The sequence below is a fragment of the Limulus polyphemus genome, unplaced genomic scaffold, assembly GCF_000517525.1.
Source record: "Limulus polyphemus unplaced genomic scaffold, Limulus_polyphemus-2.1.2 Scaffold213, whole genome shotgun sequence".
Lineage (NCBI taxonomy): Eukaryota > Metazoa > Arthropoda > Merostomata > Xiphosura > Limulidae > Limulus > Limulus polyphemus.
The window spans coordinates 314,318-330,002 of record NW_013665823.1 but is presented as its reverse complement, the minus strand read 5'-3'; the positions used below and the strand labels follow the sequence as shown (position 1 = coordinate 330,002).

Genomic DNA, 15,685 nt, shown 5'->3' with positions numbered 1-15,685 from the left:
AGATAATTTATTGATTTTATTACAATACAATACATCCATTCTAAACCTTTAGGTTTTTAAAAATTAAAATAAATATATCAGACAATTCACTATTATGAAAAATACCAAATATTGTATAAAATATTGTGTATATGCAAAATGAATTCTTGTATTTCTTTAGTTATAGAAATCCACTTTTTGTAGTAAAACTTGATAACAAGATATATGGTGTCTTTTTGTAGATCTTTTAATGGTAAAATTACAAATCAAATACTTTAAGGAGAAAAGAACCATTTCAAATAAATCTGGTCTATCTTTCCTCACATAGAACAAGAACTCTACAGGTACATATCAGTTCCTTTCAGTTGTATAACACACTGGGATTATATGACGTGTATGTACATTTATGAAACCTAAAAACTTAAGTTACAATTTTATGTGTTGCCAAATAGGTTTTTATTTTGCTTCATTCTTTCAAAAACCAAACATCCTTCTTTTAAGTTAGCCAATTAGTTTCCAGTAAAAATATCTTCACAAGTTTTGATTTGCATAATTTATAACAAAAAAGAAGAGGGGCTGGGGGTACATAAGGAAGCTATTTTTCAAAATTGTAAGTCTAATGATTTGCATCATGTATTTTGTTCTTATATCTTGTCAAAGAGATTTATTTTCATAATTTCCAGTTTAGAAAAAGAAAACAAACTTAACCAACTTAATCAGTTCAAGTATGATATTTTGTTATTTATCAGCAATGTATTCATTATCACTTTATATAAAATATATTACATAGCATATAATACAGCTCTACTCATGACTTCAAAAAATTACAAAACAATGTGAAGTATGCGAAATTTTGTACTTAATTACTGTAATTTAGATGCTTATAACTTCATATATTATTATAGCTATTACTACTCTCATGAGATAAGTGTGCATCATCTAATTTTATACTGTATCAAGGTGAAGTTAATGTGTTTCAATGTTGTAATTTCACAGGAGAAAGATAATACGTTTAAGTGGCAGCAGAAATGGATAAATTAAAAAAATCTGACACATTTGATGTGTACTACTTTTTTTTGTTGGTTTCTGCTTGCAATTTATGATGTCATAAGTAGAAGACAGCTGAAGGTTTAAAAAAAGGTTATAATAATAATAGTAATGGAATTTTTCATTAACATTTATGCCAAATAAAGTAGATAAAATAGAATTAAATGGTAGATGTAGAATTTGATATAAATAAGTTCCTTCCTGTTACACACCATGTAATTGTGTAATTTTCACAGACTTACACAAGTTGGGCCTATTTAAGTATGTTTTAAATTAATGTTATGGATTAATATTCTACTTTTAAAAGAAATGAGCATTTTTAAATTTTATAAGTTGTAATAAAATCACAATAAATATTAATCTATTAATAAAACAGTAAAAATAACTGAATTTACATGCATACTTATAGAAAAAACATTCAAATACTTTTTCCCCTCAATATGTGCTTCATAAAAAAATGAGAAAACACATAACTGTATAAATTACATCGACCATGCATTGCTAAACATACACAAGAACAAAAAAAAGGTTCACTAAGTATGACTTTCATTCCTAATGCTATTATATATTCCAGATATGAGATTTAAAGGTGAAATTATTAAATACACATTTGATGAATAATTAGCTGTATGTTACCAAACTTAACATATGTATTTTATTTTCTGCACTAATAATAATAGTTACACCAAGAATCACCCAGTAAGCTACATGAAATTCAGTATAAGGACATTTTCTAAAAGAGAAGGACAAATTATGAAAACTTAGATTTTGGCTACACCAATAATTCTCCAGCTATTTGATAAGTTCGATAACAATAGCTACACTTAGTTATAACTACTAATTTAATCTTAAGTTACTAAACACAATACTAACTCTTGTTCTATCTACTAAAGGTGAACAGCTGTTATAAAGATAATATTTACTAAAATGTTTAAAGTGAATTCCTGGTACTTGAAGGAACTTACAAATACAAACATCATTACAAAAGAAAATAAACTAATAAAGAAATTGGATGCAGCCTGCCTATGGTAATCCTATATTTTTGGAACTTGAGAACAAGTGCTACATTATGGAATAGAATATCCCTAGAGTTTCTCTAGGCTTCAAATGACAAAATCTTGAATCTCTCTTCTCCTCCTTCTTATGATCAGCATTGTTGTTACAAATGCAGAATAATGGTTTTCTACAACAAAGATACTTAATACTTTGTACTCTCAGGAGAGTGGGAAATCATGTATGTCAACAAGGGGGCTTCAAACAGTTATATTTTTCTGCACAACTACAATATTTACATTATTTTTATGTGTGCTATTGTTAACTGTGTTTTACCGATAATCGATTCGGAAATCGGTAGAATTTGTCAAATTTCCCAATTGCCAAAAAAAATTTAAAAAAATAACACGACCCAGACCACTTTATTTATAACAACAATCTTCTGATTTGTAAGCATGCTTACAGTCACAACCTTGTACTTTTTACTTTATCTTTAGATTATTCACCAAAGAATAAAATATTCTCAGTTTAAACAATCTGTTTCTCATTTATTTACATAAGTTGATAAACAGAATGAAAGAAAGGGTAAAAAACAATGCTCAGCACATTGCTAAGCCCACTCACTTCATTACAAACCCTAAATTACATTTTATGGAGGCCTTAGAATCATGCCAGATTATGAAGAAAAACTTTCAAGTGTTGTCAGTTTATTTGACTTTTGGTTAGAATACCTTATTTGGATTAGAAAGTGGTTTAGGTTAATATGTGTAAAGTGATAACAAAAGTCTTTGAACTTATGGCTGAAGTGAATGATGAATTTAAGCAATGAACCTCAACAATCTCATAATGTTATGTATTGATCATGTACTTGTCACAAGGTCAGTCCCCATTTTTATTTTTTACTCATCCAAATAAAAAACAGAAAAAAGATTGTGATTTTGTTTTTTTTTGCATGGCATATTTAATGATAACTTCAAGTTTAATAAAGCTTCAAAGTACTTTCTCTTTAGTTTTTACAATTTTTAAAATTAAACTGTTAACAATACTACACAATGATATTAAATTTACTGTAACTAATCAGAATCGTGCTGGTTGTGCATTAATAATAATAATAATCAGCAATCAGTTATTTTTGATTGGGACATGATCGGTCAAACTATACAATGAAGCAACCATTGAAATGAATGATCAAGTATCTACATTGGGGGGCTAAATGAAAAGTGTATGACAAACATTTCAACTTCTATGAGAAATAAAGTATAGGAAAATACTTTAGCAACAAAACATCATATCTGAAACTTGGGGATAGTTTCACTCATAAATGTTGCCAGCTAACCAATTACATTTTATATATTTCACAATACAAAAGTTGTGTGTAAATTACTGTACAAATAGGTAGGGAGAAAGCAATTTCTATTAGCTTCAATATATGACTGAATCATTTTGGTTTATTTTCTGTTTGCAATTTATCAGTAAGTCAGAAACAGAAGGCAATTTTTGAAAGTTTTTAACAATGTCAAGACCAAAACAGGCTTAACCTATTAACTCCAGATGACGTATATTTCCGTCATTGAAGTTCTATGGCTCAGCTGCGAATGACGGAAATATCTGTCAGTCGCACATATATAACTATAACTCTATTTCAACAACTTTCATTCACATAGAGTTATAGTTATATATGTGTGACTGACAGATATTTCCGTCATTTGCAGCTGAGCCATAGAACTTCAATGACGGAAATATCTGTCATCTGCAGTTAATAGGTTGAAGCCTGTTTTGGTCTTGACATTATTAAAAACTTTCAACAACTTTCATTCACTGTGTTGAAAGTTTTTAATAATGTCAAGACCAAAACAGGCTTGAACCTATTAACTGCAGATGACAGATATTTCCGTCATTGAGTTCTATGGCTCAGCTGCGAATGACGGAAATATCCGTTAGTCGCACATATATAACTATAACTCTATGTGAATGACGAAAATAATCATTTTATTGTGATTGATGGCAACTCAGTTTTATCTGCGAGTCAGCAACTGAGCTGCTCCTGCCACAGTTAATGGGTTAATCTAAGCCCTTCCTACTGTAGAACAGTGATATTACAGTCTAGACCTGTGGTGCACAAACTTTTCATGCCTGTCCTTCCATGTTAATTGTTGTTACTAATAGTAATATTTGTAAGGCCTCACGGGTCTAGATGATCTAAGACAATAGAATAATAATCTTGCAGTTGTCATACTTGGTCTTTCATGTTAATGTATTAAAATTTGTTGTTGATTCTATACGTGGTAAGTCCTACGACAGTTTGAAAGCCATTATATTTTCACTGATCATCTCAAGTGATGGTAGTATTCTTTTTTGTGTAACATTTACCAATTTTTCATGTTTATTTTTGAAATGAAGTTGTATCAGTTCCATGATGGCTATTTCAAGAAATGTCAACATATACCACCAATGGTCTGAAAACTTAATACTCAATGTCTTGATAATTTTTAGATGAGTTGCTGAAGTTGCTAGCTCTTGGCTGATTAGCTAGTTAGCCTATGCTCTAGTTTGGCCAGGTGATGCTCCCAAATGTATTCAAAGCAAACAAGAATGGTTTAGTCACTTCACAGTAATGATTTAAATACTTTTTTGTAGGGTACTAGTTATTTCTTGAAATGTCTAGCATTAAGATCAATTCATTGATGGTTTTAAGCTCTCAGCTTTAGGCAAAAAAAGTAAATTCTGTATACATTTAAAACACAGCCAAGATAACCATATATCTAATGAAGCATTTTTTGAGAAACTGCAAAAATCGCTCATTTTATATTGTAGAAAAAGAAAAAACTTTTATTCACACTTTGTATAATTTCACAACACATCACTATGTTATAATTTCATACTAAAAGTTTATAACAGCAACAATGAAAAATTTAAATATTATGCCAACAGGTTATCATTATTAAGGCCAGTTAAGAATGTTATGTTTCAATAATTGAAAGTAGAATAATAAATTAATTACTCTCAAACAATTATGTACTAAAATTTCCCAGCTTTTTAACAAAATTTAATTTAGCAATAGCTTTATTTTTATATCATCAACCACCTAAAATAAGAAATTAAACTAAACTGTAGTTTAAATTGATCTAGTCAATGGTAATCTAGTATTAAAATTACAGGAATAAAAAAAAAGTATATATATAGGAGTTTGTTTTTAGAACAAAGCCACAATAAGCTATCTGCTGTGTTCACCATGGGGAATCAAACTCCAGATTTTATCATTGTAATGTAAGAGAATGAGGTTACTTTGATCCAGTTTTACCTTAACCTTTAAAGCAGGAATGGGCCTCTTTTTTAATGGCAGGCTACAGACTCAAACTTGCACTACAAGTAAACCACATAGTCATACTTTACATAAAATCAATTTTCTAGTATAAATATAATAATGGTGTCTGGATAGTTATATGCCAAATTTCTTGGAGATTTGGCACCAGATAACTTAGGAGCCACCAGCTATATATCAGTAATGCAATTCAATAATGGGAATATGGAGTCCTAAGTGGATTTCTGGTTACCTGTTGTATACATCATACCATCTGTTTTCACAAATAGCACTTATTTTTATATTTTATTTAGGAGATATGTTCTCTAAAATCTTCAGACTGCAAGTTTAATTTATGAATACTTATCGATAAAAGGGAGAGAAAACCATATGAAATGGAATAACTCTTTGATATTTATAGCATTCTATAGAGAACTTTCTTAGTTAAAATATTAAAACAAGAAACAACTACTAGCAGTATATTACATTATCTGAAACACATACAAGTCCTTTAACACTACAAAAATATTTTTCGTGACAAGTTCTTTACAAGAACCTTCAAATGTGTGATAATATTCTTAGCAAGGAACACAAGATTTTAGCAACTGCATAAGCAGATTTTTGATTATCATGTCCCTTTCTTTGGATAAAGATGGTGATTTAAAATTGTAACAAACCACAGTATATTTGCCAACACCTGTACAGCTCAGCTTCCCACCAGCCCTGACAAAGAAAAGAAATACTGATACAAAATTAACCCTTACTTACAAATGTCACCTTCCTTATTAACAAGACACTTTTGATTTATTTTCAGCAATATAGTTAATACAAAAAAAAAAGATAAATCATGTCTAATCAACTCGTTCTGCATTTATTTCTGAGGATGCAACTTGGTTAAAAAGCTACAGCATATACTTATTGTTTACAGAGAATGCAAAATTAGCTGTAAGACAATAAGATCAAGAACCCTACACAGTTAGTCAATGCATATTAAAGCAAAATTAAAAATGAAGCATTGCTTGCAAAGTCAAACAGCAACTTTTTTTTGCTTAAATGTTCAACAATGATAAGCCTGTTTTCTAGTTGTTTTAAATGTCCAAATAAATGCTTCAAAAAAGTTATAGGTAAAAATGTCAGTAGTAAGCTCTACAAGTAACAAATATCCTTTGTAGGGAAAAAAAGTTTCTTTAAAATAAGTTATTAGATTGAAAGTATGAGATAAACATTAAAATAAAGATTCATGAATTTGTTACAACAGCTTCATACTAAAACAAAATGATTATGAAAAGGTCAAGGTTTAATAATAGGTAGTAATTTTTAATTTATTTTTTATCATACACTATCCATAAATTTATTAAGACGTGCATCATACGTGTAGCCCATGCTAGTACTCACTTTCAATGTTACAATAAAAAATGTAAAATATGAGACTTATTTACCATCTAATATCATAGTTGTTGCTTTTAACTAGTAGTGCAAATAAAAAACACAAGGTCTCTAGCAATCATTAAACTGTGTAATTACTATTCAAACTATAGATTTATCAAATTTACTTTTTTATATAAATCTAAAAATTGTATAGATTGATTATAATTCCAAGTAATTTTATTTTAAACTTTTCTAACCATTTCAACATGCATAGAAGATTATACAATTAAAAAAATTATTTTCAACTGCACAAGTCTTTGGAAGTGAACCAAGTATTACACATTCCTTTCAAAATCACTAAATTATTGTACTTGTGGTTTAATAGACCTAATCATTTACATGCAAAATCATGTCTATTTTGTGAATGGTCCCTCACAGCACAGTAAACATTGATCTTGAGAGTTGGAACTTGTTATAATTAATGAGTTTAAATAAATGTTTTGACCTTCTTTCTGTATAGCTTTTCAACTCAACTATTGAAGTTGATCAAAAATAGTGAAAAACATGCATACTTCTACAGTTACACAGGTGCTAAAAAGACTCCATATCTTTAATTAACAGCACAGCCTCAAGACCTCTGCAAGTAAATACAACTTAATTTTAATATATAGCAGCAGTTCAGTAATAAGTAATGTACATATTGCATTGTCTGGATGGCATGGATTCAAAATCACTTATGTTATCAAAGGTAATTAATCTACAAGTTTCAAAGAAAAGTAACACAATCTTCACATTGCATATGCTGAAATAAGTCTTTCTGGTTGAACAATATTTGACCAGTGATCTTTGTAAGATGAAGATGATTAACCCATTCACTGTTGATGGTACATATGTAATGAGTAGTGCCCTGGTGAGCTTAACTGTTGGAGTTTCAATTAAAACTACTCGTTACACCAAATTTATTTATAGGAGGATTTGTCGTGATGAGTGGAGCCACAAGTCGCTAACTAGAGGAAGTTTACAGTTTGACTAAAGAAGTAGAGTCTCAGGCCAATGGTGAACACTTACAATACCTTTTATTAAACAGCAATTCATTTAACTAACAGACAAACTTCGTTAATAATGAACAACATAAAGTAGCTTTTAACTCGACTAAATACTGTAGTATCTTCAGAGTACACTTTCATTAAAAACACTTAGACATACTTCAGCATAATATCTCAGTATACACTTCCATTAAAGCATTTAGATATATTTCCATATATTCCTTAAATAACATTTCACAAAACACTAGTATTAACTGACTGAGAGAGAATAGTGAGGTACAATGGTGTTGGAAATCGAATAACATTAGACACCTTCATGTTGCCAAGTCAACCTGCAGCACTTCAGAGGGATTTTCTGGAGAGCTCAGAGACCTGAGTTTTCAGTCTCTGACATGGGTTTATAAAGCAAATTTCTCTGTATTATTTCGAGCATCTAAATAGGACACAGCATAACCCACAAGTAGTCCCGTGCTCCTATTCGATGCTTTAGGGGAATCCCCGGGCTGAACCAAAACTATAATTAAAACAGCTCAGTTGTGTTAGCCAGTCACCTATTTACTTGTACTGCTACACCCATGTGCTGTTGGTGATATCGCCTCAAAGCGCCAATACCCGTCATAAGTTCTAGCACACTCAGCTTGTTTCTAGGCAACATTTCTTACATTGCTTAACCTTGTTTTTATAGTTCATCCACGTGTCTTAGTGGCTTGCAAAAAATATAACTACTAATCTAACTTTATTCTTAAACTTTCTAAGTTAATAAAAACTTAAAAATTTTGAATCAATTGTAAATTCCCTCAAAAATAACCCAATTCATATATATGGCCTCTAAATGTTTGTCTGTTCATTGCATCAACTCACAGTCAGTGCTTTCTAGTAAATCCACAAAATAATCTGAATTTTCCCCAGCTTTGACAGCACTTTCTCCTGCAGCAGCAAAATGTTGTCATACAGGCTTTAGTGACACCTTGAGGAAAACTGATGCATATAAAGCAGAAATAATCAACTTATGATAAGGCAACATATAGTGGAATGTTGATGAACATTACCACAGAAACGTACAATCCAACACCTCATGCAGGAATTTTACAAGTAAAAATCCAAAGTGTGTACCAACTGCAGTGAACATGAAAAAAATTTAGAGGTCATATATGTACCAGCTGCAGTGAATGGGTTAAAGATGTGGTCATCTGAATTGCACCTATGCATAATGGTTATTCTTAAACAAATAGTAGGATTAACTGTCACTTTTATAATGCACTCATAGTTGAAAGTGTGGAGTATGTTGACTGGTACATAATAGATTCTAAACTTGCAACCTTCTGACTTGCAGCCCATCACACTAATTATTAGGCCCGTGTAATCATTATAACTGAGGCAAAATTTTGTCTTCAGTACTTGATTTTGTTACTTCTACGAATAAGAACCTTTGTTCCTAATAAGCTATTCAGTTTTGAATTAAATAAATTAAAACAGCATTCGTGCATGTGCATACACTTAAAAGGAGTACAAGATTAAAATAATTGCACAATAAATAATTTATTAAAACAGAGCCCAGCCCTAAAATGACCATACATGTTTCAGTGTTCTATGCCACCATTATCAGGACTAAAATTTGAAATCTGGTCACGACTAATATAACTATATCAATAATTTGCAATACTTTTGGCACCATGTAGACTTACACACATTAGAGAGTTTATAAAACATATGTCATGTACTTCGTTTGTTCTAAACCTAGACCAACTTCTTTTTTCAGCACAATATATATTTTCACTTTCTATTGTTTCTCTGTTTAATTGTATTCTGTTTTGACTAGTTTTTGTATTTCACAACCAACATTTAGATTTAAAAGAAAGATGGCTAAAGGTAATGTGGTTTGCTTCCAAATTGTGTTATGAGTAAAAGTTGATTTACAGCTTATGTATGAAGAATTTTTATCTGCTTATTAAAAACAAATATTATGTTTAAAATACTAGATGCTAAGCAAAGAAAAACTTATTTATAAATCTTGTAACTCGATATGTAAACACTTAAAACATTTTCAAAGACTATTCATGTGATGCAGACTATGCTGAATGTTGGGGATAATCAGTTAAAAACCTATTCAACTAGATTTCTGAATGTGTGTTTAGGCAAACAAATTTGTATTTTTCAACATAATACTACCTATCAAAACTCAATAGTATATTATATAGACTACTAAAACATGACAATGATCGATATCCAATCACCAAACCCTTACTGTAAGTAATTACAAATGATTCATTTACAATAATTGTATATTTTCATTGTTACATGTGCAATCAATATAATGTAGAATATCCAAAGTTTTAATGTGATTCACATTCAGTGTCCATAATTGAATTATTATTACATCATTTAAACTTATAATCATTTTACCGGCTGATGGCTATGGCACAGTACTTGAAAGCTTGGAAAAATCAAATAAAACATGGAGTTTACCAGTCTATTTTGTATTTATTCATTTTCTACACACTTTTTGTATCTCAAAGAATATAGCTAATAATCCTTTTGTGTTTGAAGTACTTGGAGGAAAAGGTTATCTAGGCCCCCTTAACACTCAAGAAAACTGATTTAGTAGATTAATTTAGAATATTTATTTAAGCGTTAAGATACTGCACAGTTTAACTTGTACTTCCCTCTGGGAGGTTGCAATAGATATTTTGTACTTTTAAGATTTATAAAAGCTACTGCATTCTGCAACTTTTAAGTGCAATTTGGCTATATAACACAATACTGCATAAAGATTATCATAATGAAATATCATCATTACATTTTATGTTCATTACAGAAACTAAATTGACACATTTGTTAGTCAATGTTTCAAAAAACTTTTGTATATTTATAAATTGTGTTGCAATTCGATTTAATGTCACATTTACTTTACATTTTATGATGCTGACAGAGGTTTTAAGATATTAAATGCTATATACTCATTATAATAATAATTCATAATAGCATATGCAATACACCATCATTAAACAGTTAATTGGCAAAGCGTGGCTTTCATTTAATTTTGACAACTTAAGAAAAAAGAAACCTAGGCCTAATTAGCTATGCGTTGAAGTGCATAATTTCACAAAGAGAAGTACATCAGGTAATGAGACTGCTAATGTGTTCCCACTATGATGTGTTGCTTTAATGGGATGAATAACTCTGTAAATAATATAAACCAAGCAATAAAACTAAAAAATTAAACATATGTGAAAAAGATAAGCCATTGAAGTTATTATTTTTCTGTACTGAAAATATATTACCGAGAGTTACTCGCCTCTTCTTATGTATATAGTTATTCTCGTTCAGTGTTGCCCTCTATATACAAAATTTTTTCTGCATGCTACAAGCCTTGAATCCCCATGATCATTGTGGTTCCCAACATCTTGCAGGTAAATCATCATGCAACAACCATCCACCAATAGGTTGGTGCAACACACCCACCTGATGCATGTGACTCTCTCTATTTGATTCTTTCAAACTATCACGTTAAGATTAGGCAGAAAGAAAGCACCAGTTTTTAGTGGGGAGGAAGGGTGGGAAGTTTGAGAGGAGGTAAGTACCTATTAAAAATATATTTTCAATGTAGGAAAATAATAACTTCCAATACAGTACTTTCCATCCTCTCACATGTATAGGTAGAATCCCTTATTAAATAGGTGGAGGGACCAGAGCAAGGGATAGAAAGAAGTATCCTTCAAAAGTGTTTGAAGAACACCCATGAAGTGTGATCCCCGTTGGGAGAGGAACACATGTGGGAGACTGCACCACTTCTGTACCAGGTATACATGTTGCATACAAGAGCAGAAAGTGGAGCCACAATATACCGGAATCTCAATACTGGTGAAGAAAGACTGCAGAAGAACCATCTACAGATAGGAATGTGTGGAAAGCTAAAATGGATGTGCCCCAAGAGTGGTTAGGATGAATCGAACCTTACACAACCAGTCAACTCCAGTCCAAGATTAAGTATCATTGGGAATACAACTTCCAACCTTTGGTAGGAAGAGGGTCCACATTGTCTTCATCTCAAGTTGAGTAGAATGGAAGTATATACTTACTTTTCAGACCAATCTATAAAATATGGCACATGTGAGTAGATCCACAAACACCCATACATCTGGGAAACCGACATCTGCAACACAGTACGAAGGGATGAGCCAATGTGGCACACCAGATCAAACCAAACTCAATCAGACTGGTACCCCACTGTGCAACATCAGCCTCAGGTAGTGAAAACTCTCTAAGGTGGAGTGCAAGAGGGAGAACCTTCACCCCAAACATCATCATCCTCCAGGACCCACCACATGGATGTGGAGAATATGAGGCAAAACTACAAAGTTGGAGTTAGGTCAAGGAAACACAACCAACACGTGTGAGGATTTATGTTGATTGGTCCAGCTCCAAGCCAAAACCACTCACTGGGAACTGACATCCAGGTGATGGTAAGATGAGGGATCCCACTTGGAGGGGTGAGTTGCAATGTGACAGATCTACTCCAAAGCAGCATCAACCTCCAAAAGATACACAACCTCACTCTCCAGGTAGAACTGCACAGAAGCTTGGCACAGCATTGACCAATGGGACCCACTGTATGGAGATGGAGCATATTTTTTTTTAAATATGTGCAACATTATTCCCAGATAGAACCACACAGAATTTGTAGCACAATGCCAATCTCTTGGTCTTACCACACAAAAGTGGATCACATCTAGAAAATATATGCACCCTCACCCTCCGGATAGAACCATACAGAAGCTGGGTGCAACATCAATCTGCAAGACCCACTGCACAGAGGTGGAGTACATGACTGGAGGAATGAATGCCATTTATACCATCAAATTCAGGAGAAGTGAATGGCCCATCACCCCAGTGGCTCAGAACTGGAAAAATATGGTAAAGACTCTCATACTTCACTAGATGAACATGGGGGGGAATGAGGCAGAGAATCTAAAGGAATGCCAACACTGGAGACAGGGCAATGGGTGAGCAGGTGACCATGAAAACCAGACTGCCCCAGATTTATTCAGTCTAAGGGCTGACAGGGATGGGCAACTATTACCCATGTAAGTCCATGGGTTAGTAAGGTCCAGAATGGCCATATTTATAAAGCAAATATATTGCAAGGAGAACTGACTTGCGATCTTGTGGAGCACTCCATTTCAACAGTGTGCATTATTGGCCATGGGTATACATCTTGGCCATACTGTGCACATTTGAAAAACAGGAAGCTTTCCTAGAAAGGCAACGATTGCATAGCCACACCAAAGTTTGAAGAATGGCAACAGCCGGTACCTTGACAAGGAATAAACAACCACCCAATGAAGATAGTGGGACATGAATGTATGAGGTGTAGTCTACATGCCTGACTAAATTTCCTCCAATGAAAACGACAGAGGTGACCCAGCAAACACACTACATATTTACTACGTAGTGACATGGTAGTGGTGTGGTAATGTATAAATAATACATAGCACATTTGCAGTAATAAAGTTACTTCATAACATTGTGCCATTAAGTAGCAATAAAATGAGAATGTTACACTGCATACGAAAAGCAAAGAGTACACCACCTGGCAGTGTAACTCATAGGCTATTACACATTCTATATGTAGTATTTCTTTTTGGTGTTTAAATATTAGTTTTGTATATTTAATATCACATTCAATTAAAAATATTATAAATTATTTAAGATATTATTTTCCATTTAAAAATATCAAAGAAAAAATTGATCCCAATTTATTTGCCTATATTTCATGTAATTTAATATATTTGTTGAAATTTGGGTAAGCGAAACTTCAGGAATGACACGAATATTTTAAATACACCAAGTTTGAATAATATCTCAACAGTCCAGCATTCTTGAATCAGCAACTTTAAATCTCCAAACATCTCATAAATACTTCATCATCCAAAGTTAATGACAAGATATGCTTCCTAACATCCACAGAGTTTGTAGAGAGTTTAAAATCACTAACTATATAAGGTTTATTACCTTGGTGACTCTACTGAGAACGCTTTCACACTCCTTTTTTAGTAATGCTCAGTAATATACATCATCATTTAGCAACAAAACAAAACTATCACCTGATTGTTTTTAGGCCAACTATGGTGTTTATGTTGGATGCTCAATATTCATGTTGATTTGTTAGAAAGGAGTTTTTTTATTCTTTGATAACTTCAGTGATATAATGGCAAAATAGTTTAAGTCAGAAGTTTTATGACACTGAGTTGCAGTCAAAAGCAAAATAACATTTGTAGTGTTTCAGCTAAGCCTTACATTACGTTTATGTATTAGGCCTACTATTACTAATATTATAGAGTAAGTGTTTAAATGTTTTAAGTTGTGGATTAATGTTAATTAATAAATATTCCTTTGGGATTTTAACACATATTACCTACTTGGCCTTAAAATGTAAAGAAAAATAAACGTTTATTACTTTCAAATACCTTTTATCTGTTGTAAAGTCAAAGAAGTTTAAAATGTGTGTTGGAATGTCCACACCAAGTTTTTTACTTTCTGACCTAGAATACAGTGAAAAGGCTCAAGAGTGCTATTTAACTCACTTTCAGAGTGCACACGTACTTTTCTTCTTGATAATATTTAATTTTTCTGTGTAGTTTTTACTAAAAAGATGGTAATTAAAGATTCTATAATTTTGGTTAATCATTCAACAATAGTATTCCATCATTTTTGACAGGATTTTATATTAGTGAAGTTATAATTAGATATATTGAGTAAAAAATTGGCAAAGAGTGAGAATGATGTAATCGACACTTGCAACAGTCTCTACTCATGCTGCTAGGCCTACACACTTCCACGTGCATGCTACATGTCAATTTTTCACTGTTATTTAACACAAGCCTATTTACTACATAGTGACATGGTAGTAGTTTGGTAATGTGCAGATAATACACAGTATAGCTCCCTTTTCAATTTGACCTAATGAGAAATCCTAATCAAAATGGCTAACTTACCATGGCTACTACTAAATGGCCTTTGGTGAATACAAAATAACTTTTTTAAATTTTATAATTTGGTGTATACAAGAGTGCCATAAGATTTATATTTCTACCATGAAAATATTTAAGTCAGGTATTTCCAATTGATTATATGCATCAGGTCTGTCTGGGGGTTTAGAATAGACTTCTTTTGGCATGGATCAAAGGCAAAAAGGATATAAGAATGTCATCTGGTCATATGAGCAAAATAAGCCAGTGCTCATTGAATCTGCAAAGGTGTATCCCAAACCTTTTTGTTAGAAAGTCCGTAATCTAGATGAAATAGACAGGTGAAAAGCAACGGAATACAGGCAGTTCCTGTTGTACACGGGAAAGATTGTCCTCAAGAGGATACTGAGAAATGAAATGTTTGACCATTTCATTGTTTCCAGTGTTGCCATATGTATCTTAGTATGTCCTAGACTGACAAGAGAGCACAGTCAGTAAAATCACAGATTCTTAACATACTTTGTGACAAAGCTGTATGGGCAAGAGTTCCTTGCTTACAAATGCACTCTCTAACACATTTACATAAGATGTAGAACAGTATGGTGGACTGGACTCCTGCTCAGACTGTACATTTCAAAATTATTTGCAACAACTTAAGAAAATGCTACATTCTCCAAAAAAAATCCTATTGTCCAAATCAGCAAGAGATTAGAGAATCATAAAATTATGAGAGTGATACTTCAAACAAGGACTCCAAAATATCTGTTAGAAAACCAGATAATGTATATATGATAAGTAAATCATCCTACTGTGAAGTTGTCAGCATATCAAATCTGCCAGAAGATGCAGGCAAGAAACTGCTACTGTTTCATGTATATGATAGAGTTGAACCTTTGTTGAATCACCAAGCAGATTCATGCTACATTGGGGTTTGCCAGACTTATATCAGGAACACACACACAATACTCCTGTCAAAAAGCAGA

General features: G+C 32.2%; 1 protein-coding gene across 1 annotated transcript in view; it reads right to left on the bottom strand.

Annotated features, from left to right (window-relative positions):
* Window positions 1-4,829: 4,829 nt before the first annotated feature.
* Window positions 4,830-15,685, bottom strand: part of LOC106478463 (transformer-2 protein homolog alpha-like) — a 62,812-nt gene continuing 51,956 nt past the window's right edge. Inside the window, exon 11 of the mRNA XM_013939008.2 lies at window positions 4,830-6,043. The gene's annotated coding sequence lies outside the window, so the exon portion shown is untranslated. The remainder of the gene's footprint in view (window positions 6,044-15,685) is intronic.